The sequence below is a fragment of the Parasteatoda tepidariorum genome, chromosome 1 (genome assembly GCF_982258835.1).
Source record: "Parasteatoda tepidariorum strain Cologne lab strain chromosome 1, Ptep-v5.0, whole genome shotgun sequence".
NCBI classification, from domain to species: Eukaryota; Metazoa; Arthropoda; class Arachnida; order Araneae; family Theridiidae; genus Parasteatoda; species Parasteatoda tepidariorum.
Window position 1 is genome coordinate 3,631,842 of NC_141755.1, and position 25,634 is coordinate 3,657,475.

Here is a 25,634-nt window from a genome sequence, read left to right on the forward strand (position 1 = left end):
GGGCATCGTGATGGCTGGGTTTATATAGAATACTATTATTTATTAATTAAAATGGCAATAAAATAGTATGATGAATAGGAATTTTTAATTCATAAAATTCTAATGGGTTGTGTATGATCTGCAGTTGTGCAGTTCTTTATTATAATAGAAAGCTTTAAAAAAGAGAAGTCTCAGGTTTCCAAAAACTCGAGGCATTGTTTTTAAATTTTAAAATGTATCTCTTTAAAGATTTGTATGATATTAGTATATCTAGTCCTGACTCCAAAGTTATCAAAATAAAAAACTTCCAAAACATTTGTAAATCGAAAACTTTGACGATATTGCACTGTAAACACTTCCGGATCAAATTACGATAAAAAATACTGGCAACATGAGTACATCAACTGTAAATTACATTTTACCATAAAATCCATCCTTATCGTAAAATTTTATATCGTAATTGTTACAGTAATATTTATTTAATTACAGTGATTCAATGTTTTTTACAGTAAATATTACTGTAAAAATTACGGTATAGGGAAATTCAATGGTGACTGACGTTACAATAATGGGATTATTTTTTAAATTTATTTAAAAGAAAGAAAACTTTAAATAAATAAGAAATGACACATAGAAAGTGACAAACGGAGAAAAAGATTTTATGACTGATGTTACAAACTACATTAAAATTTTAATAAACTTTTTTTATCATTATTAGAAAGTACTTGAAAACTAAAATTTTGGCTTTTATATCTAAAATAGTTAACAAGAAACTAAAAAATTTGTTAATTGAGGGATACTATTAAATGTTTTATTTATTGTTACACTGCTCTCAATATCACGCAATTGCTTTAAGGCGAAGAAAAAAACGCAATTTGATCCAGAATTTTTTAAATGCCTGAAATGACTCGAAAATATGTGCTTTATTTTTATCTTATAATATGCATATCTATTTTAGATTATACTACAAAATAGAATTCAACTTTTTATGAACTTTAGGTTCCTGTTTTGTTTTCAATGCTCTATTTTTATGTTATACCTAATGTAAATTTTTTTTGTTAGACATAAACTTTAAAAGACAGCACCTTGAATTTTACAAATTCTAGTTGCATAGTAATAATTTTTGATTAAGAAATTAAATTAAACAAATCTTGTACAAAACGCGCACAAAATGTAAGAGTGCATAATGCTACATGCTTTTTTGATGGCCATGTAAAAGGCATATTCTTTGCTCATTTTAAAATTGTTTTGGTACATTATCATCACCGTTGTCTTGCTCAGATATAATAAATTAAATAATTAATCAAAATAATAACTTTTCATTTTTAAATGCCATTCATGCAGAAATTATTTTAGTTACAGTGTTCCCTTTTTTTTGTCTGCCGTGCAATGAGAGATTAGATATTTTAGAAACCGTATACTTAAAAATTATTAATTTAACTCTTGTCCTCAAACCACTTGGTTTTTGTAACTATTATTGGACTTAAAGATTTGTGTTTGGAAGCAGGCCTCGTTAGGCAATTTCTATGAACATCGTCAGGAAATAATATCGACATTTGGTGATACTACGAGATATTTTTACATTTCAACGAATTTACATTAATTTTCCCATGATTCATATTTTCATACGCCAAATGAAATGTATCAACAAATACGATAAAATCTTATCCAATAAAAATTCTAATCAATGATAATCACGTTATTAGATATTTATCATTAGCGATAGAATCATCGTATTCGATAGTTAATGTATACTGAAGATATTTATTGGAGGATATAAGGTTCTCGATATAGTGTAGGAATACTTTTTTAAATATCGTCATCGCAATGTTTAATGACTATCGATATTTCACAGTCGATATGAAGCTCATAAACAATTTCGTGGAATTAAAACTGCTTACTGAAATGCGTTGTTGGAGCTCTGAGCAAGACAACTTGAATTAGAGATCGTCTTAAATATTGTAACCCTCTAATTATATTTTCTTAAAATATTGTTTGTTAATCTATGAATGTTTTGCTGAATTCGTGTTATTATCTTATTTTTGTATACTCTTTTCATTTATTCTTATTCTTTACTATTTCGTACTTTGATATTTTGTTCTTTCTACTTTATTCTTTGCTATTTGTTTCATGCTTTTTGTTCAATTTGATAGAGTCATCCTAAAGTGGATGTATCCATATTTCAATTATTTTAGTATATTCATACCGTTTATCTAATTTTCGTTTGTTATTTAATGTACAATTATTCGCATAATTAATTCCGTCTAAGTGGATTGTAAATGTAAATAAATTTAAATATGTTTTTAAAAAAATGAAATTCTAAACTCTATTATCGGTAAATATTTTAGACTAATATATATAATAATAATTTATATAGGAGATTTCTAAAATCAAAACAAAATTATTACCTATACAATTACTCTTTAAAAGATCCTTAAAAATACACAGATTTCTTTCTCTATAATTGTAGAAATTGGACTTATCAGTGTAGAAAAATGATAGAGCCTCCTACATCAGCCTTATGTATCGTAGGAAAACTTTTTACAAAATAATAGAGTAAAATCTGTTTGAGCAATTTTTCAAAAAAAAAAAAGTGGTTAAAAAAAGGTAGGTTGTTTTTGTCATAAAGTATATCTCTTAACCCTTAATTGCACGTTACACATTTTAAGACGTAAATTTTTTTGAGTGTATAGCATAATGATTATCTCATTAATTTGTGGAAAATCATATTTTATTTTAAATGACGCGAATGTTACAACAATTCATTGAGCAGCGATGTTATTAGTAAAAAATATGTTGTTGTAAAATACTTTTTCTTAAAAATATTAAAAACGTCCACTTATTCAGTTTAAAAATTCCGCTAAAGCCTATTATTCTACAAGTCCAATTTTTACTTAACTTTTAAATGTGTCGTTTTTCAGCACATAAAAGGTTTTAAAATGAAGTATAAAATACTTTTAATTGCTTAAAATTCAAGAATGTAATTCTGCTTTAGGCAGAATCAGAAAACCTGCCAAATTGTTTTAATGAATTTTCTTACATCCTATCTGAGGGTTTTTTAATTGAAGTTTTTGATATAAACTTGCTAACGCAAGATTTATTTTTTAATTTTCCTTTATTTATCAAACATTATGCTTTGGGTAGTATTTAAAAACAATTATTTTAAGTTACACAAAGAGCTCAAGAAGTTATATATGAGTGCAAAAAATAGTTATTAAAAGTATCAATTATGTTAATTTCTTTTTTTCATTTCTACTTTCATATTGAGTCATTTTACAAAGAAAATTTTGAATAAATTTATATATTATATAAATTAGTCACTACTATAAGTAAAATAAAATATATTATTGATTTTTTTTCGTTAGCATAATCTTGGGGCTTATTTACAAAAAAAAAAAAAAAAAGAAAAGAAAAGGATAATGAGAATTGACTGATTTTTTCCAATAATTTTAACCCTCAGGCGTACTCCTATAAAGGCTTTTAAAATTTTAACAAACTGGTAGCAAGTTTTCTTAAAGATGTTATAAACGTTCGAATTTAATTTACACGTATTCAAATATCTCTCCAAAGGTTCCTGCGTTAAAAGTTTACTCCTTAGAAACTTCAAATCCTTGTTAGAACATATTCGTGCGCTAATTTCTTAATTTAACAACAGTTTTTTTTAAAGGAAGCACTTTGAAAATCTGCGTTCGAGGGTTAATTATATATATGAAAAATATATTTATACATGGAAAATTACTATTGGACATTTTTTTCAAATAATCAAATTCTATGTTGATGATATGTTTTCCAATTTAAGAGGTACTGTCACACAAAATTCCTCCACACATTCGCGTGTTGATGGTTACGAAGATAAGTCACATTACTATTTCATAAGAAACGGTTTTACTTCTGTAACAGCCGGGAGAAGATCTCGCTGTACAGTAACCGTCTTATGGTTAAAAACTAGCATTTCCATGCAATTTATTTTTGCGAGATTAAATCAAAATACTATGATTGTGCTTGTCAGGATTAAGTGCTAGTTATTATTATGATGGGAGCGTAAAATTTTAACTTCTCTTTGTGATTTTCCCTTAGAAAATGCTTAAATCTATGAATGTTACGTTTAAACTGCTAAATTTTTATTAGCAGTTACAAATACCTAAAAATATTTACTTGGCCACCAGTTTCCGAATGGAGGATTTTAATTAAAGTTTAATCAAATTTGATCACGTGATAGGTCAAGGCAATTATTAAGGAATAAACCAAACAATAAGGTATTGAAACTATTCGTTTGGTAATTTTTCGGTTCATATGGTAACGGTTTAATGGAAATTCTGGTTTTTAAAATTACAGTTTTTATTACCTCGCACTTAGTAAAAATATACCCAACTGAAAAGTAAATCGAACTGAATAAATGGTTTGTATGACATATTCTAAGGTTTCATAATAAAAATACCAGATTTTACCACATTTACCAAATTTTCCAACAACCAAAATTTATCACATAATATAAAACCATATTTTCTAGTCAGTTTTATCAAAATTACCAAAGTGCTTCGATTACTCAAGTGCTTTATTACCTAAATGCTTTATTACTCAATCTTTATTACTCTATTATCTACGTAGTGCTTTATTACTTAATTACTCAAGAGCAAAAATTACCAAGAATTTCTGGTGTTTACATAGAGTCAGAAACCTGTTAAATTTTACCATATTCTGGTAGTTGTGTCCACATTTCTCAGCGTGCATCTAACAAGTGACCGTGTGAAGCCTCGACTAATATTACATTAACAATTAAAGCCCCCTTTAATTGACTTTGTAAAAGAATAATATTTTAGGGCATTTTACAGTGTAAATCTCTCCCCGTAGGTGACTAGAAGCGTACTCAGCTTCAGACTGCCTCTGTGTGAAGTAAAGGCGACCTGTGCGCGATGCCATATTCTTGTGGAGCCTTAAATTCTATGACCCTCTTGGCCAATAATTGGTTGTAGTGGGAGTATTTGTAACTTTTGATTTCCATGAAATAAAAACAATCTTAGTTTAGATTTCGTTATTTTCGGTAATACTCAATATCGCACAATATTGGGAACTTCTTCCGAAGTTATAACTGATAGTGACCGTTTCATATGAACGCAAATAGGAAGCGGACCAACTATTTCCCGTGTTTTTTGGATAACAACCTTTTCCCCTACTGTCTTTGCAATGCGAAATAAAAAATTTTAAGTAGATAACTTTGCAAAGACCTAGTTATAACTTTCCACCATGAAAAAGAAATGTTTTGAAATGACTTTGTGTTTCGAGATACTGTATATGAATTTAATTCCTCTGCTGTTGTAGTTATCAGTGTTATCACTTTGTGGTTGGGAACTTTCGTTAAGTGTTATCTTTAGCTCGTATTTCTCGTAATATTTCATTCGCTTTTCCAACATTATATCGTAAATAACAATTATACAAGGATAACTGGTTGTTTTACAGATTCCAGATCTGATTTGAATAACTTTAATGGTCTTTATTTTCATGTGTGTGTCGTATAAATGGTTAAATAACAGTTTTCCCCAATAATTTTAACCTATGTGTTTTCATCCTTTCAAGTAAAAACTAGTCAACGAGATGATTTTTTGATGCAAAATAGTGCAGCTGTATATGAATTATCAAGTTTGTTTTTAACATATTTTGGACACAAATGGAACTTTCTATTTCAGGTTCAGAATTTGACTTCTGATTTCCAATGCCTAAATCAAAAATTATCAAATTTTATTTATAAAAATATATATATATTTAAGTTAAATTTTCTTTTATTTAAACTGAGATGTTTTGCAGAGTTCTTGGAAAAGGAATTAACATTACATCAATTCTTAAAAGCCACATCTCGTGATCAGTTTTAAGAGTATTAATAACTCAAAATTTTATGAGTGATCGCATCATCCTATACATAATTATTTTAAAATGGTGTAAAATTTGCCCTCAAAATTAACAAGACATTCTAGATACAGCTTTTACTTCATTTGAAAAATAACAAACGGAGCAATTTTAGAGCTAAATAACTTTAATAGTTAATCAAAATACTTCGTTTTCCACCAAAATTAACAAAACGAGATTTTATACCACTTTAAGTATACGTTGCGACCACTGTATATAGATAAAACATTCCGAAAATACACCTAAAACATTACACTTTTGTGATCAATACACTAAGAACTATATTTATGAAAGTCTCGAATTCCCTGGGAATAGTTTCAAAAGAAATAGACACGACACGATAAGCTTTCATAATTTGTACTCGCATTAACAACTCGAAATTTAAAACTTATCAAAGCTTCCCCATATTGAAAGAAATTACTCACGAGTACTCAAAAATCATAATTCACATACTCAAAAATCATAATTACGTTAGAAAACTCACGATTTTTTTTCCATTCATAAATCAATAATTATCTAAGACAAATTATTTTAAAACTTGATTAAAAATTTAAAAAAAGTAAGAAAAATTTAGTTTATTCAAAAGTTATTTATAAATACACCGAGAAACATTGTCATCTTTCTCCCAAAAAGGAATATTTTTTGTTTACCGCACTCTTTAAACCAGATCTTTCAAAATTTGAAAATAAATTGAATCGAATTCTTGTGTATCTAAATTAAATGTTCTTTTTCAAATAGAGTTTCATTCAGAGTATTGTTTTAAAGATTCATTTGAATAAATTAAACTATAATTACTTTCAGTGCCTTGGAGCAGTTGATTTTCATGCTCAAATTGACATATATATTCTAACTACCAAAGGAATTCTCTTAACCTACTGCCAATGTAATCTATTAATGTTTTTGTTACTTCATTATTACAAAGTGAATGATAGTAAAGGGGAAAAAATGGTTACAGCTTGCAAACGATAGTATTTTGTGTAAGAGCAAATATGTAAGTACATTTAGTGTTACATATTAAACATATAGATTCCCTCTTTTTTAGCAACACTAGTCAATTATACTATACTTCTAGTCGATAAAATAATGCGATAGAAATATCTATAAAGTGATGACTATCAAGGAAATGAAAAATTAATTTCTGCTTATCATTATGTTGTAAATAGTTAAGTAATTTTGAGTTGTTACATTTAATTGACTTGTTCATAAACGAATAACAATGGTTACTATGAATACGAGATGATCGGAAAACTCCATGCCTGCTATATATTTTTGGAATAAGGAGCCCATTTAAATATTACGTAAACTCTTGTTGAGAAGGGGAAAATTATGATGTAACTTAGCAATACAGTTATTAGTAATGATTGCATGAAATTCGAGATTCTTTTAATCCTTTGTAAATTGCAATCGAATTCATTTCTTATTTGGGGAGAGTTCACGCCAAATTTTTTTTTCTTCCTGCAAACAAGAAGAGAAAAAGATTTGATACCTCCAAAAGAAAGAAAGAAAAGTTTACGTAATATTTAAGTGAGTCAAAATAAAACTAAAATTCTGTAATATAAAGTCCTTATCAAAAATATCATATATTTGGCAGCGTTTAGAGAGAAAAAAATGTCTTCATAAAGTTCCTATCAGAAACGTATATTTGGCAGCGTATACATTTCTGATAACGCTTGGCATTCTATATTTGGCATTTTCACAAGTTTTAAAAAATTCCTGGGAAGATGTAATCTTATTTTTAATTGATATTTAAAGAACGATAAGTTTTCATACAAATGATTGGTAAAACTTTTCTTCTAATCCCATAAGTTCAGTATTTTTTGTTATTCTCAATCAAACTTTGTTTCTTAACAGTTGAAAATGAGTTGTAAAATTTATAAAAAATTAAAACTTATTTTTAATTGCAAGTTTTTATTCACAATATTGTAATCTTTTCAAAAATTAGGATTTCATCAACAAAAATTTGTTTGTTATTTTCAGAACAACCAATATTTTTTTCACTATAAAATAATATTTATAACTTTTAACGCGGCCAACTATAATTTTTGAAAGCAAGCTAATTTCTTTAATTAGGAAGCTACTGTTTCATCTATTGATTGGTTTGAGAGCTTGCCAAGGCTCCAAAAATGTAGTTTATGAACTGGAATGTTTAATATTGTTATTTCAATTTATTTTGAGTCAAAGAAATTCCAGCAAAATAAAATTTAACTAACAAAAATTGTTGAAGCAGAAGAGGACAATATTAATGTTGAATTTGGCAGATAATAATTTGTCTGCAAAATTTTTGCTATAAACTATAAATAAAATTTAGATATACTATTTACATTTTTAAAATGATGCGATTTAGTAATTTAACAAACAATCAAAAATAATTTTATTCCTATTATATTTATTATTTTAAAGAAAATTTTAACAAAATTTTTATTTGTCAAAAATTCAAATACTGATAATGTTAATCGTTAACAAAAGAATATATTTGCTTATAAATGCTTTATAAATCGCTATATGTGTAGTAATTTTCCAATTAGTATAATCTATTATTAGGTACGGTAAAAAAACAACTTATTCCTTTAAATCTCATTTTTCTCCTAAATACAGTTTAAATTCGCCGTTCTTAAAGTTTAATAGATTTGAACTCAAAAATTGAAGCGGCTCAAGGAGAATCAAAAGATCTAAAGGAACAGTTTTTTTTAACTGCAACCATAATGTTTTATGTAAATCATGAAAAAATAGTGTTTATAGTAGCTCAAATTTATAGCAAATGTGTAGTTGATGTTGAATGTGTTGAAATAAGGATTTAAGAATTTAAAAAAGAAATATAAATAAGAAGTCAGAAAAGTTCAGAAAAGTGATATAACTATGAATTACTGTTAAAATCGAATTGTTAAATAAAAATATTTATAATGTTGAAGGAATTATATTTCAATTATATATTGTTTTCAAATTATTTAATTATAATTAGTTATTTTTATTTTTTAATGGTAAAATTGAAGACAGGTTCAAAGTTTAAGTATATTTTGAAATATTAATTTGTGTTAGTGAATTTGAGTCCTATTGTAATACATACTTATTTGTTTAATGTTGAAAGCATGATATGTGGAATCAACACATGAGTAAAAATGAAAGTTTTGAAAAGGCATTTAGCCGCTTAAATGTTAATGTTTTTTGAATAATTAACAAATAAGCAATATTCTTCTAAGATTTGTTCTAAGTATGTAAAAATCAATTTATTATATCACATTTACTCATCAAACTGACATAACATTTGTTTATGTATAAATATATATATATATATACAGCTGCCTACAATGCAACGCATAAATAAAAAAAGATTAAAACAAAGAAAATATTCTGTAATGAATAAAAGCGAGTTAATATTTATCTTGTTCATGTTTAATTTTGAATTTGTGTGTCATTTGTTTCTATCTATTAATGTGTTAAATTTGTACACAGTTTTACGAAAAATTGTAAAATATTGGAGTAAATAAAAATATTATTAACTGAAGTATATTGTCATTTTTATACTAAAGGATAATCGTTTACAATAAGGGGCCCTTTTTGTCTTTGGCAATTTTTTAAATCCGAAGTCGCCTCCAAAAAACTAATAGATTTTTGTGATGCATTTTACAAATATTTTTAAAGCAACTGAACACGCATTAAAATATTTTATATTAACAATGAGTATTTAAGACATTTTATATGAATAATAATTTAACATCTACATTAAATAGTTAAGAAAATTGTCTGTTTTCATAACTCAAGTTTAGGCACAAAGCTTTAAACAGCAACGAAAATAGCTCTTATCTGTGAACTTCATTCAAATTTCTTTTCTGTGTGGTCAAAGGAGTGTGGCGTGTAAAAATCTTTCATGTATTGCATGAAGTTCCGGAACTGACCAGTTTTCCGATTCTGATGTCTCCACATAAATTCAGCGAAATATGAAGGATTTCTTCGAATGAAGGGCGAGCATTTTGCTTGTAAAATTCTCTCTGACTCCATATGCCATCAATTCTATTAATAAAAGCACCCATTACGGGAATAATTAACCAATTCACAGATACCAAATACAGCACCCATTGCTGGAATCATTTCTTGAACAACGAAAATATTCAAGAAATGATTAACAGATAGACGCAAAAACTTTCATTTTTCAGACAATCATAGGATTTCCATAAATCTGAAATGATAATTGTCCCAGGTATTCTTTTTCAGTTAATATTTCAAAGTCTTCAACGATCTCAAAAATAAATAAATAAATGAAATAATAAATAAAAAAAACCATTTCCCACTCACTTTTTCTGTATCATCCAACACACATTTACCATTCACCCGACTTCTACGAATATATTTTCTCGTATCGAATTTTCTTTCAGCAATTTCCACAACATTATCCAGACCTCCTATAATTTCACTCTTCTTATATCAATACACATTTCTCTACAAAAATTACGGCAATCCATCCCAGTTTCTATTGATCTCGCATTCCATAAGAAGATTTGTACCAGCTTCATACTCCAGCAAATACGAAAATATTTAAATCTCAATCGTATATATTTTTTACTTTCTTTAAACCACGTACCATTCCTCATAAAGCGTTTACAACGATGAGCATCGATTGTCCTCTAAACACTTTAGATAAACACTCTTTTCCTTGTTCCGATTTTAGTTGGATGCCGGTGAGTAAACTGACGACATTTTGTTGACTGGCTTGAAAGACGAAGTATGATTGAGACTGATCTGTTATTTTTATTTTCGCTTTTCCTTTAACTTTTATTCTTTAATACTTTTAAATTTATAGTGACTGATTGTTGCGCATTTGGGTGTTCAAGTAAAACAAATTTAGGCTTCAAATTATATCGTTTACCTGTTGGAGATCGGGATAAAAAAGAAGTTGGAAAATAGGATTCCATGGAATTGGCATAGATAAATGTAATCTAAATGATAACAACAGAATGAAAAGACAGATTTGAAATTAATTTATTTATTCCAAATGATATTATAGATTAACTATGTAGAGCAAATATGTTTCACTTTTTTTTTCTATTAGAGTTTTCACAAATTCAATTGCATTAAATCTATTCACCTGAAGGAAATGAAAATAGACTACTCATATTGTGTTTAACTTAAAAATATTTTCGCTAGAAAGATTTAAAAATAAATTTCAATAGCATTTAAATATTTGACAGTAATTTATAAATTATTCCTGTAAAGTACTATAATATCCCAAAGAAATGTCGGAATGTTTTACAGTAAGAAATTAACTATTATCACCAATAATCATCTTATTTATCGGACCTGGATAGCCTGGTGGGCAGAACGGGAGTTCGAATCCAGCCGACCGTAGACTTCCCATGTTGCAAATGGCGACTGGTACACGCTAAATCTGTGGTGTCAGAAAGTCCTCCAGGTCCCCATAGCAAATTATACCTCTTGAGGTACTGAATTGGAGTTGGATCATTCTCTGGTTCAGATCAAAATTACGATCTGTTAATGAATGAATGGATGGATGGATGGATGGATACACTCTATAAGCGTGTGTGGAGTATGGATTCGACAGAAGTTGAATTCTCGGCCATAGATAGCGCCACTGAAAATTAAGAATAATCTCACCCCTTTGCCTTAATGTCCTACGACAACCATAACAATAACTTCTTATTTATCACACAAAAATTTACTTTTTCTGAAGAAAAATATAATTTTTCTTTAAAGCATTAGAATCGATTCATAAAAATCACCCTGGAAACTAAATGACGTAAAATTCTCACAGTTAGGGGACTTTACAGAAGCAGTAAAATATTTGGCACAAAATAATCAAATCAGCAGTTTTATGTTGGGTAAAAGCGCTTAGGCAGTAAATAAAAGACATACGAGAAGCAAATTCCCATACTTTTGCATTAGAATGCGTCACCTCTGCGCATCGTAACGCAAAACTACAGGAACTTGGTACCTTTTTCTTGCCTCCTCAGATGTGTGACCTGATAAGATAATGCTTAGAGATTCGTGTACCTTTAGATCATCCGTTTTGTCAGCCCAACATTTCATACAATGTTACCTTAAAATTTATATCTTTATATATAAGAAGAGAGTGGCATGGTAACACATAGCCAATCACAGAAGACTTCTGGTTAGCAACGCACAAAACAGCCAATCAAAATTGAGAACGCATGTGTGTGAAAAGGTAATAATTTTTGATAATGCTGTCTGCAGAAATGTTACAACTAAACTTACCAGCTAAATCTTGTTGCGATTTTTATTTTGTGTTGAATGTGTGAAATATATTGAACAGAGTTTACTTCAAAATACTTATATCTTTTATAAAAAATGGATCGTCGTGAATATCTTAGGCGATATCAACAGCGACATACGGCTGAACATAATTGGGTATACTATAGCCTACTTCACAGATCGTGTTATTCCTACTAAATTTAACTAGTAAACAGCATTTTCTGCGAACCTGATTTCTAGCAACAAGTAAAAGCATCAAACGAAGTGTCTTGTTATAAGTCGCTACTCGCCAGGTTGGAATTGTATTAGTCTAGTTCCTTTGGAAATAATTTATATTGTTGTTTTACCGAAGTTTATGAATTTAGTAAGCATATTTAAAACTCAGTTTATTAATTAAACTAAAAGGTAAATGCTATTCCTAGTAAGTGGAAGTAGTTGTGCTTTTTTCATATTATACCCAATTCAGCAGCACAAAATTACCGGGAAAATAATCGTAGTGCTATCAATACGCGACAGCGAAAGGCAAACGCTGAAGAATCAAGACGTTTAAATGAAAACGAATAATATGGAAAAGAAATTGATAAAAAATGTTGTATATAAGGAGGTTTTGTAAATAATTTCTAATTTTATCATTTTTTTCCTTACTTTTAATTGTTTTTAACTTACTTTCAAAAAGTCGTTCAGCCAGAAATATTAATTAACAGTTCATACTTGTTTGAGATATTTCTTAAATAATGCATAAAAGTGCAATAAATCATTGGTACACAAAATGATGTGAAAAGAAAAATCAATGAAAAATGTACATAGCTAGGTTTTGTGAATATTCAGAGTTCTATTGCAAATAATTTTTAACTAGTGGGCTGCGCCCCCTGCTCGCTAACGCTTGCCAACCCCCGAAAATTGCTACGCAATCTTATATGGTTTGCTTCGTAATTACTAACTAACTACTAACTTACTTAGTACTAACGCTACTAACTTAGGTGAATTGGGTATAATATGAAAAAAACACAACTACTTCCACTTCGAAAATTTTACTAGGAATAACATTCACCTTTTAGTTTAATTAATAAGCTGAGTTTTAAATATGTTTACTAAATTCATAAACTTAGATAAAACAACAAAATGAATTATTTCAAAAGGAACTAGACTAATACAATTCCAACCTGCCGAGTAGCGACTTAAAACAACACACTTCATTTAATGTTTACTTGTTGCTATAAATCAGGTTCGCAGATTTTGCTGTTTCCTAGTTAAATTTAGTAGGAATAACACGACCTGTGACGTAGGCTATAGTATACCCAATTGCAAATGCACAAAATTCTAAGAATTCAAAACAATCATTCAAATCCATATAACAACTTTTTTTTTAAAAAAAATTACATCTTTTTAGTAAATACTAAGTCATTAAAATAAATTTTAATTCAAATAAATGACATGTAATTCGTTAAACCTATTAGAAATGTGCTATAGTATAAAATCTTGAGATAAAATTTCTAAAGCTGATATCTCCTTAAAAAGGTTAAAATTTTGGCTATAATTAAGTCTATTAAAAATTGAAATAAGTGAATTGCAATGGAAAAACCTGCATGAACAAATAAATTCTAGTAAAACAAATAAATTCGTAATATAAATCAAAAATCGTCAAATAAATTCGTAATATATAAATTCGTGAAAAAAAAGCGCTTTCGACAAAATACTAAAATAGAGATCTATCGACAAAGACTACTCACTTCTGTCTAGCTTATGCTCTCTCTGGTTATTTCAGTTTCCGTTTTTATAAGCCCTATTTGTTGAGCCCTCTCAGCTAGATTTGGCATGTGACATTTTTAGCGGCAATCATTAGTCGATTTTCTAGCGTTGCCATTCGGGGAGTTGTAATGAGGCTTTTTTTGTCGCCGTGTAAGAGAAATATATATATAGATTTTATTGTTTCAACCTTATTTTTTTATAGCAATTCAGACAAAAATTTTTATTGATCATTGATAACATAATTATTTCATTTTACGTTTGTTTTTTTATTAGTATTCAATATGGCAAAAAAATTAAATAGCTTAATTTCATTTGTCGAATTTCAGTTACATATGTTTTTATTATATAATTTGCTTTTTGTCTGATTGAAACTAAAATATTTTGTCGGTTGACAGTATTGAAGTTAATTGGGCAATTACTTGCAATGGTTTTTGCTTTTGAAATATTTCGCAGCATCACTTATTAATATTACATGTTTTAATTTGTTTGCCATATTTTACAGTTTTTTTTCATTAGGTTTTAATTGTTTTCGGCATAAAATTTAAATTACTAGGGGGGGAGAGAGAGAGAGAGAGATGAAGCACCATATAAGGAGCGTCCAGCATCCTATAAGATCAACAATGATTCCAGTTAGGGGTAAAAATATACTTGAGGATGCCCCTTGGCGAAATTGGCGACTCATGTTTAGCGCCATTTCTGTTAGCGTTGAACACCGTGGTAACAGGAATGGCTGCCAAAATATGATGATATTTTAATAAAACATTGGGAAAAAAATTTCAACAAAACATCGGACGCAGCAGCAGGTCACGGGATTCCCAGCGGTGTTCTGCTTCCACCATCGAGCCGAAGAAATAAACTTAAAAACATCACACAAAAGCTTTGGCAAGCATACTGGGACGAAAATGAAAAAGGCTATACAACAAAATCATATTATTCTAAAGTAGACACAGACCGACTCATAGGCCATCCAGCAGCAATACAATTCCTTACAGGACATGGCTTCTTCCCCTCATTCTTACACAGGATGCAGCGGATAAACACAGACACATGCCCATGCGATTACACAGGTACCCCAAGTCACTACCTACATGACTGCCCACTAACTGAATCGTACCACCTCAAAAAACCCAATGAACAGGGCAGAACGATATTTGCAGACAGTTTCAAAAACAAGCATATTATGCAAAAACTAATAAATATTCTAGCCATAACCAGGAACATCACAGACAATATGTCATAAACCTAATAATAACTTTGTAAAAATACTGGCAACAAATACAATCATGAGGTGTCAGGGCTCCAGGCAAACCTTTGCTGCAGGATAAAAACACACTCTGGCCCCACCCTTGACCAGCAAACATTTGGCAGGGAGGCAGTCAACACAAGCTGTTGTCCGTGAGGCTAAAAATAAATAAATAAATAAATAAATTAAAAAAAAAAAAAAAAAAAAGCCCACAAGCTTGATTCACACAAAATTGGCTTAACAAGAGATGGTCACAAGAGATGGCTTAACTGTCGATAAACGCACACACAATAATACATTAATCTAGATCATGATCCGCCAAAACACTGCCTCAACTAACTCGAAAATGGCGTCTGTGGTACCGGACTGGCAATGACACTAAGTCCCTTTTTATGACTGCCCAATACCTTCGATCTTATTGACCAGAGGCAAAAGTAACCTTACCAGCCGGTATCCAACGTAGAACTAACGGACCTCTGAAATTACATATACCGCTGAACATTTAAAAATAACGCTAAAATCTAAACCAATCAGAATCACGATTGGGTTTCAACATCACCCAGCTTGGAGATCAACAGCAATTACAACTTGTTTAGAATCAAGGGGCACCCTCAAATATAGTCTACTCGAGTTAGGCTCTGCCACGCGTGCTTCGGATACGAAGATTTATCTCCGGCTAATGCCCTATAGTAATGTGTCAAATAATATTGCTTCCTCGCTTTATATAAGTCTATAATATTGTTTGTGTTAAAATAGCTTTATATCAGCTTATAATGCTGGTATTAAGGACCTCTGACATTTTACAATCCTATCATATTCTCTGTATGTGATGTTGGTGCAGAAAAATTGCCAGTTAATCTCCAGGAAAACAACTTTAATTTTGTTCGCGAAGCAAACAAAAATGTAATTGCGTAGCAATTATCGGAGGTTGGCGAGTGGTAGCGAGCAGGGGGCGGAGCCCTCTTGTTATAAATAAAAGTAAATATTTTTTTTCTTTTCAGGCGTAAAAAGTATTTTCCATTTTATCCCCCTTTCCTTCACTGGATGGAGAGGTATCTAAATATTTTATTCCCAAACTTAATTTATTTTATTTATTTATTTTGTTTTGCTTATTAAATGCAACCGAATTTCAAAAGTCATTTGACCTTCATAGAAATACGGTAGTTAATTTGGAAGCATTTGCTTAACTTTAGTAGTTAGATTTAAAGCATTCAACTCTATTATTAGTAATTTTTTTTAAATTTAAAGAGAAAAAAAACTTACAGCACAACTATTTCTTGATTAGTTTTTTTTTCATTTAAAAATGTGTGTATTCCCCTTGATATTTAGCTATTCTAATTCGAACCTGTAATTACAGTTTTTCAAATTAAAGTTCTAGCTAACACAATTTAGTACCTAATGAATGTCACTGTTTTCGCAATAGCACTCCCCGCATCCTTGCAATGCAAAAAATCAGAAATGTTGAGTTTTGTTTTGAGCTTTTAAGTATAAACTGTTTGAAAAAGAATTATGATTTACTTATAAAATAACTTTATCTTTGAACTTTTGGAAGAAAACATCATCACATAAATCTCTTTTTATACTTCCCGTCACCCCAAAACAAATTTATCTCGTGAGTCGATAAAACAATATCCTGGCATTGGCTGCTATTAACGGTTATTGACTCAATGGTTGGAGAGTTTACGGTTACAGGTAAGCGCCGTTAAATTTGTCTTCCTACCCGTGGTTAATTGCGTAGGAAATGGGTAAACAATCCGTCATCTGGTGGTTAGGTCATCATTGATGTATTATTTGTGATCGATTGATTGAGATAGACCGCTAGTGAAACGATGTGCAATATTTATGAAGAAGACATCGATTTGTTTGTCTTTTATTTGTTTTTATAAACCACTACTATTGTTCGTCTTGGTTTAGCAAGTTTTTTTTTATACTTAATGGGTTATGATAATGAATTTAAGTACAAATGATAAATAAAATTTAATTTTTGAAAGAACAAAAATACCATGTGAAAAAATTCAAATATAATTATCAAATCGATGACACTTACAGCATACTGTGCGTATCTTGTCTGATAGAAAAGTTCCCTCTGTTCTGTTGGTAATCACGCTCTTATGAGAATAAAAGTGATAAATATTGCTTACCTTTGACTTGTGCATGGTCACTTGTGTTGTCTTCAATTCTTCAATAGTGCAGGAATGTGTCTTTACTCAAGAATTGAGGCATTATTAATAATTCAGTAAAAAAGTTCAGATTGCCTTTTAAAATTATTAGTTTTATTGAGTTTAAAATTATTGAGTTTATCATTAGACAAACATAATTAGTAAATATAAGTGGGTGCTCTTTAACAAAATGGGTTCCTTAGTGAAATGATAGTAAAGACAGGGTAGAAAACCAAAGTCAAGCAACACTGGTTGCTGTCATGAAGTGGGTGGGTGACAACTTTGATCAGCCTGCGTAGGGACCGAGGGTGCGTGGTATCTGTCCTCATTCAACTGTTCTACCTTAAAGGGTACCGAAGCAGGGAATCATCCCCTCTGCAGAGGATCAAAATTGCGCTGACATGTCTTCGAATCATCCTCAGGGATGCTTCCCAGATCATTGCCAATAGCCAAATAAGCAGCTCTAGTGCGACGTAAATAAAGTACCTACTTGCATACCTAACTAAATGGAGGATAGATGAAATTTATAATTACATAATTAAACAGTGCCATCCAGCGGCTAAAATAATGAACAAATCATTGAATTGGAAAATGAGTGATGAAATATCTATTTTATAACAGGTTCAAATTTATTTAGGGTTTAATTTTGGAACACCGAGTTCACCCGAACCTGAAAGCTTATAACCAGTGCCAACTAGCTTGCATTTTGTAAAATACTGAAAACCGGTGGGCAAAATATTAAAGAATTTAGAGTTATTATTTTGATGGAAAAAAAGGAAATTTTCATGGTTGCTTATTTTGAAAGGTACCATTTATTTTCCTGTTAAAGTAGGAAAATAAATACTAGGAAAGTAAATAGCAAGTTTGAGATCCTAAGCGAAGTTTCTTTCAGAAAATGTTTAAGTTCAAGGTAAATCAGAGTCATGTCTTTAAAATTTAAAAATAAATATGTCCGGAGTGGTTTATCAATAAACAACAGCATCCCAACCTTTTGTTTTGCGTAGAAAACTGCTGCCTAGTTACAAACATGCATTAATTTCCATGGATCATTGTTGCTTTTAAAGTTATACTCAATCAAAAGTTAATGAAAAATGTTTTTTTTTCGGTCCTGAAAATCTTCATAATGCAACAGCATCTCGATAATATTTTTTACAACATATGAAATTTCATTATTAGCAGAAGCTCTGAGATCCAACGCTTTACTGGGCTATCGATTATATGAGTAGATATAACCATTGAAAACTTTAAAAAAAAAAAGGCGAAATCCGCAACTTTATGTTCTTATTTTTATTTTATTACCGTCGTTGAACAGTCGACCCAATTTTGGGCTTACGACTACTAATGTTCAACTCCGTAGCCTTGCAATTTTGATCCAATCCAGAAGACAAGGAAACTCCTGGGTCAGTACCTCCAAAGGATTGATTTGTTATGGGAACATGGAAGACTTAGAGACTCGACAGATTTAACGTGCATCAGTCACCATTTGCTACGCGGAGAGTTTTCGGCCTGCGGGGATCGAACCCACGACCTCTTGGACATAGGACTAGTGCCCAAGCAACCAGGCTGCAACTTTATGTTTAGACCTATCTCAGAAAAGAAACGTCATTCAAAAAAAAATAATAATAATAAATAAATAACTCTACTATCTTGTGTACTACCTACTTGGCCGAGTGGTATCTTCCCCCAAAAGTGGAGAAGAGAAGACAGTTTTTGCCCTTGTTAGGATATCGAAAAAGAGAAACAGCTGGTTGTAAAATCATTTCATATCTAGTTTGTTACTGGGGAAAATGAAGGACCTTAATTTCTGAGACATTTTAAAGGTTACAATGTATATACCAGACTTATTTCTTTGCTCTATTTGTGTAACCTCGAGGCTCCCAGTTTCAGAATCCATTTGTGTTCTAGTCACCTGACTGCTACCACCCCAAGGCGAAAAGAGCCCAAATATCGCCTAGACTTTCACCTTAAGTTATATAACTATGAAAATAGCTGCTAATAAGTCTTGGTAGCCCAAAACATTTATTCCTTGCGAAAACAATTCATAAATTAAATTATTTTATTGCAAGTTATTTTTTCCCTTTTCCGAGATATCAATGTGTTATTATTTAAATTTTTTAGCTTGAAAATAGAAAGTTATTTTTCTTCATATTTCAGCTTCGAAAAAATTTTAACTGCTTTTTTTTACTTCAAAATAAATATAAATAAATAAATAATAAATAAATATTTAGGCCCATATCGGGATATCTAAATATTTTTCAGTTTGGTGAATATTTTACATCAATCGTAACTTTCCCACGACTTGAAATTTTTAAATCGAAAAAAGGTTATTCATAATGCGTCTTAATTTATAACTGAAAAAAAATCAAAATTATGTAGAAAAAACAAGTTCAAGACGTTCGCTTTTTACGTAATGTTTTAATGATATAAATATACAGAGTGTCCACTATATGACTTCCCCATTTTGAATGTAAATGAAAAGAACACCAATGAAAAGAATAAGTTTGAGATGAAAATGAGCCATTTCTCTATTGTTATTGGAAACGCAATAAATTTTGAAAAATACATAGTGTTGAATTAGTTCCAAATATTGCCACTAGGTAAAAAAAAAACTTAGTCGATGAAGTCTAGAGCTAGAAATGTTCTTTGTTTAATAGAATACACCATCTTTGCACAGCAAAATTTAGCATGAACGTACTCAACGATGATTGACTAAAAACTCGCAGACGTTCTGTCTGTATTCTTACGGCAGGTTACTGCCTGCGCCACATAGTAACAAAACTTGGAATTATTTTTTAACTCGATGTATTTTTCAAAATTTATTGCTTTTCTAATAGCAAGACAGTAATTGGAGTATTTTTGTCAGAAACTGTTTTATTTTTTTACGTTCAAAACGGGTCAGTCATTTAGTCAATCACACACTGTACGTGTGTTTAGACCAAATAGTTTACGCTTTTACGCAGAGTTGCCAACTTGATTTTAATACCCAAGCCAGAAAGAAAAAAAAAACTCAAATTTTTCTAATTTTAGCCCCATCAGCCTGCTGCCAACTGTAGAAAAAATGCAGTATTGATTAAACTCTAAATTAAACTCTAATCTATTAGTTGATTAAAACTCTTTCTAGAACTACTCCCCGATGAACAGTACAGGTTCAGAGAAGAACTCTCAGCTGTTATACAGGCTTATTAATCTCTCTGAATTTGTTTCAAAAGGCTTTTACTTAAAACAGGCGTCAGTTGTACTACAACTAGATGTTTCTTATGCCTTTGATCGTATTTGACACATAATAAAATTACTTAGTTTCAATTTACCTTCAGACTTATTTCAGCTACTAGATTCGTCTTAAACAAGTAGAACTTTCCGTATAACAAAAAAAAAAGTAAATTTTTAAAATAAAACGAGCTCTACTGTCAGAGACACACATGCCGGGGTACTCTGAGGAAGCGCTCTTCTTATATATTTCGTTTACATCAGATTTCCCTAAGAAGAATGGTTTCTAACTAGTCTAACTAGAATGAGTCTAACTAGTTTCTTGTCATCTAACGGCAATTGTCCAAAAATCTTTAAACCCTGATTTTGCCGTTTCAAGACCACAAGACTTTGTCTGCGAAATTGAGGAGTAGTGCACAAATTCTCGTGCATTCATAAATGCTGATAAAAGCAATTTATTAAAACTCCAGAAATGGTGCAAAGTTTACTAGAAGTATACAAATCTTCAACCGAACTGCTCCAGTAATGCAGAGAAAAGTGAATACCTTGGCCTGACATTAAATATTAAACTTACATGGAACGACCTTTAAAAGAGATCATCTCAAAAACATGCGGAGAGCTCAAAGCTCTGAGTTCACTCACAGGAAAACACTCAAATATGCCACTTTACCTAAAGGAACTAGTACACGTTCAAACCATAAGACCGATAGCCCCTTGTGATTTACTAGCATTCACCTGCTAAATAAACTTGCAATTGTACAGAATAAAAATGCTTCATACTACGTTAGGAATTAAACTTTAAGCGATGACTTGGACTTTTTTTAAAACCTTCTCGATATATTGCCACATTGAATGCCAATTTCTTTAGTGTAGCAGAAAAATGTGGCAACGCAAAATTTAATAATATTTTAACTAAGATTTATTAAAATGAAAATATTACACACAGCCTATTCGCAGCCTGTTTCCTATCGGTTGGTATACTAAGCAAGAAATATTATAAATAGCGTAAATACAGTGAGCAGATTTTTTTCCCATTTTTATTACCATTCATATACAACAGACAGAGGTGTAACCAGGGAGCAACCCACCAGAAGCTGCTGAAGTGGGGGAGGTTTGTCCACCATCCGCGCACCGATATTGCCATTGTTTTTTCCTATATTAATGTTTATGCCAGACTATGTACCTAGCCATGTCACTATCTTATCTTTTTGATCAGTGTAGATCCTACCCAGAACAATTCTAAGTCCACAAGTCGAGTTAACTCGTGTTGAGCTATTGGAAAAAATTGGCAAAATTGACTTAAAATCTATGAATTTTTGTTTGTATTCCCTACCGTTTTTCAAAATATTTTGTCGAATCCGGAAGAGTTGGCATCTCTGTTTACACATAAAAACCATATTGTTTTGTTTGAATTGCTATGAAAATGAGATGAGGTACTCAAAGACAAACTTTAATAAGTAAAATGCCTAGTAACGCCCACTAAATGTACAGTGGGTATATTATGAAAAGATACGCCTACTTTTATGCCTACTTTCTGTTAAGGAACTGGTTTGAATTGAAAATAACCTAGTTGGTGAAACAGCATCATTGATTTTTACTATCGGGACAGTTAAATAGAAAAAAATGGTTGATTAGTTTCGATTTTTTTTATAGAATTACGATTTCTGTATATGTTTTCAGTTGATTTGGTAGTATTTAATTGAGAGATTTTGGAATAAAGTTTGCATTGCATTGTTCCTAAAACCTTTTATCGTAAATTAAAATATAAATTTTATTTATTGCCTATTGGTAAAATGGATGTTGTTTTGGGTTTGATGGCCTGCGCACCTTATTTGGACGTCATCACACTTTTCAACTGTGTTCAAGAGTAGGAGCCTAATTCAAGAGTAATAGTAAACAGTGCGCGTACGTTGTCATTGTATGCGTTGCTATGGCGACCGCTGCTGGTTGATAATTTTTTTTAAATTCCTTTTTTCACTTTTACTTTTGTTATGCATTAAGTGGGTGAGTTTATTTTTGAGATATGGGACCAGAGAGATCCCATAAATACTTATTGAATTGTGAATAAAAGAGAATATCCTCATTTGAACGATATTTTTGTTTTTATTGTTTTAATTAAGAATCAGAAATTCTAACCTAGAGTTCAAACTGGATCGTTTTCAATACCAATTTAGGTGAATAGCACAAATAAAGAGGGTCCCAAACTGATTGACATGGTCCCAAAGGTTAGAGTTTTTATTATTAATTTGTTTTGTTCTTCGTTTTCATGTTCTCACACTTTTCAATTAGATCAATTTTACCGTCTTGATCAACTTTAACCAATAAAGAGTTGTAAAAGTTACGAAAAATCAGACTAACATGTACATTAATAAATAAAAAATGCAGCAGCAACAAGAAGATAAAAGAAATAGACAATAGTTTAAAAACTTATTGGATTTTTTACTTTATTTTCACCAAAGTGTATTTTTAATGTGTTTACATAATATTAATTTAGATTATTTTAGGTTCTTTTTGTGATTCACTTATTATAATTACTGTCTTGGCGATTTTAATATAAATATGAATACTAAAGAAGGAAAAGAATTTCGTGACGTCTTTAAAAACGTATATTGATTGGAATCGAGAACCAATCCAGCCCATTCGATAACAAAGGGTTAAATATCAATTAATGCAGTGTCTGAAACCCATGACTTGTAAAGTTGTGGCGTATATTATGTTAAGACTACGAAAAAAAAAAAAAAGAAAAAGAAAAAAAAAAAAAACCACGTTAGACCAACGGGTAACCATTGATTACAATAAAGCAATCACAATTCTTTTGTCATTGTCTCCTTTTTTTTACTTAGGAATTTAATTAACTTTTAAGAAGTTTTTTACCTAATTAAAATAAGAAGCAAATTATAAAGCGAAGCTTATGAAGCATTTTAAGGTATACCCGGTAGTCTGAGAGTATTTGAAACATGCCTTCTATTTCTTTAATGAATGTATTGAGTTTATTTTAAACAAGCACAACTGTCTCTAATGTTTTACAATAAAAACTTTCTTATTTTCCAAAATTAAAAATAAAACATTGTAATTACTTTTATTTAAGTATTTGTATTTATTTTATCATAATAATTATGCATTAAAAATATGATATTAATTTTCTTTTTACCCACACCTTGAATAATTCCCCACAAAAAAAAATTGTTTGAAAAAACATTAAACGTATATATTAACTGAATAGCTTCATCCTTCTTCGTGAAACATTAAAATCTCTCAAAATAAGACTGCATGAAATTATCATTACACTGTAGTGACGAAATCTGATGATAAACATAAAAAATACGTCTTATTCAGTTTAAAATTTTAATTTTTTTGGATCAATTAAATTATTAAGTTGCGTTTTCGAAAGAACAAATCTCGAACAACTCCTCTCGATCTATCGCAGACGGGTGAAAAGTGAAAGGAACAAAACGATCTAAAAAAGAACTGAAGTTTCGACTGCGATTAAAATAAGAGGGCGTAGCATTTAGAATAATTAGAAAAAAGTATGAAAGATATGGAAATTTTGTTCCGGTTTAAATTAAGCTCGTTTTCGTATTAAAAAGTTCAATTTGAATGTTTTTAATACGCTTTAAAACTTCGACACCTGATATGCAATATCCTAAGTAAAAGCCTAAAAGAAGGGATGCGGGAGCAAATTATTTAGCGAGTATTTTTGTAATTATTATATAAATAAATTGTGTAGTTTGAGGGTAAAAAAAAAAGTGTGACTAAAATCTCTTTGCTTGATATCCTCATTATAATTAAAAAAAAAAAAAAGTGAAAATGAATATAGAAAGCATAACTACCACTCTATTTAAAATATAAAAACTTTTACTATATTCTCACGCTTTCCTTAGGTATGCTCTGGTTTCTCTTCATCAATCGTGCTAATCTTTCGCCTTTTACTAAAGATTACCGTGGAGAGGAACATCCTAATGAGCTTAAATTAATTTTTGGAATCCCACTTCGGTGGGATTAATATTAAATATAGAAAGTCTAAATCGGTGAAGTGTCGCTTATTCCACTTTTGTCGATGGGGTGGTAGAATTTGCTACGCGTGCTCCGTAATAAGTTCACAATTAAACGGATATTGTAAAAATTATATTCTTAACACTCTGATTACATTTTTAAACTCGTAATTAAATTTATATAGCGTCAGAAATATTTTTATTACATCTTTTTATGTATTTTAAACAGAATCAAAAACCACAATTAGGTCTTTAGAGGTGCAAAATAATTTTAATTATGTGTAATGATTAATCATTGTAGAACGCACTTAAGGTTAAACATAAGATATTAGGAAACTTTTGCAGAAATATTTAGTTCTATAAAATACTAACAATTAATTTAAATCTATATTCAATACTTATTTTAATTGCACGCGCCTTTACTCTCATTTGATAGATAATGCTTCTTTTCATTAATTAATTCTGACATTTCTTAAATATAGTCAAAATTCATTTTTTAGAATTCAACATCGTTTATAGATTTATTTTTATATGATAGATTATATATCTGTTTATATCATAAAATTTTGTCTGTATAGTCATAAAATTTTATCTATTTTCCTTAAATTGATTTATCCTGAGAATAATTCTTAAGAAAGAATTGCCATAATTTATTCTTTAAAGCTTAATCGACTTATCAATAACTGTAAAAAATACATTAAGCTTTTTTATTTTTATTAAAAATTTGTAAAAAATACTTAATAAAAATGTCATATTTTTTTTCTTCTTTTAATTTATAAACACTTTTTAGTATCGATTTCCAGTTGATAAACTTTATTTCTGTTCATGAATTTATCAGGATTCTACAAAAATGGTCATAATTTAATCGATAATAAAAAATCGGTCTCTAAAATTTAATCGATATCTTTTATAAATAATTGCAAACAGTAATTGTAAGCGTAGAAACGCTTTAGCAACTTGTGGAAATATACACACATACATCCGAAAGGTTAGCAAAAAATACGTATTCCTTCCCCGTCTTTTGGGAAGTATATTGGAAATTTGCCTTTCATTAAAAAATGTGGTGTTGTTTTTCATTAGGGAGTCAGTATTCATACAAACTAATGTCGAGAATTATTTGTCTCCTATTTCATTTCCGGAACATGTAACGTCAGACTATCCTTTTCTCCTGATTTTGATGGT

The 25,634-nt window shown here is 30.0% G+C and overlaps 1 non-coding gene across 1 annotated transcript; it reads left to right on the forward strand.

Moving 5' to 3' along the window:
* The first annotated feature begins 24,343 nt into the window (after positions 1-24,343).
* Positions 24,344-24,460, forward strand: LOC122269344 (U5 spliceosomal RNA). The gene has a single exon (XR_006225133.2). It is a non-coding gene; the product is annotated as a U5 spliceosomal RNA (small nuclear RNA).
* The last annotated feature ends 1,174 nt before the right edge of the window (positions 24,461-25,634 follow it).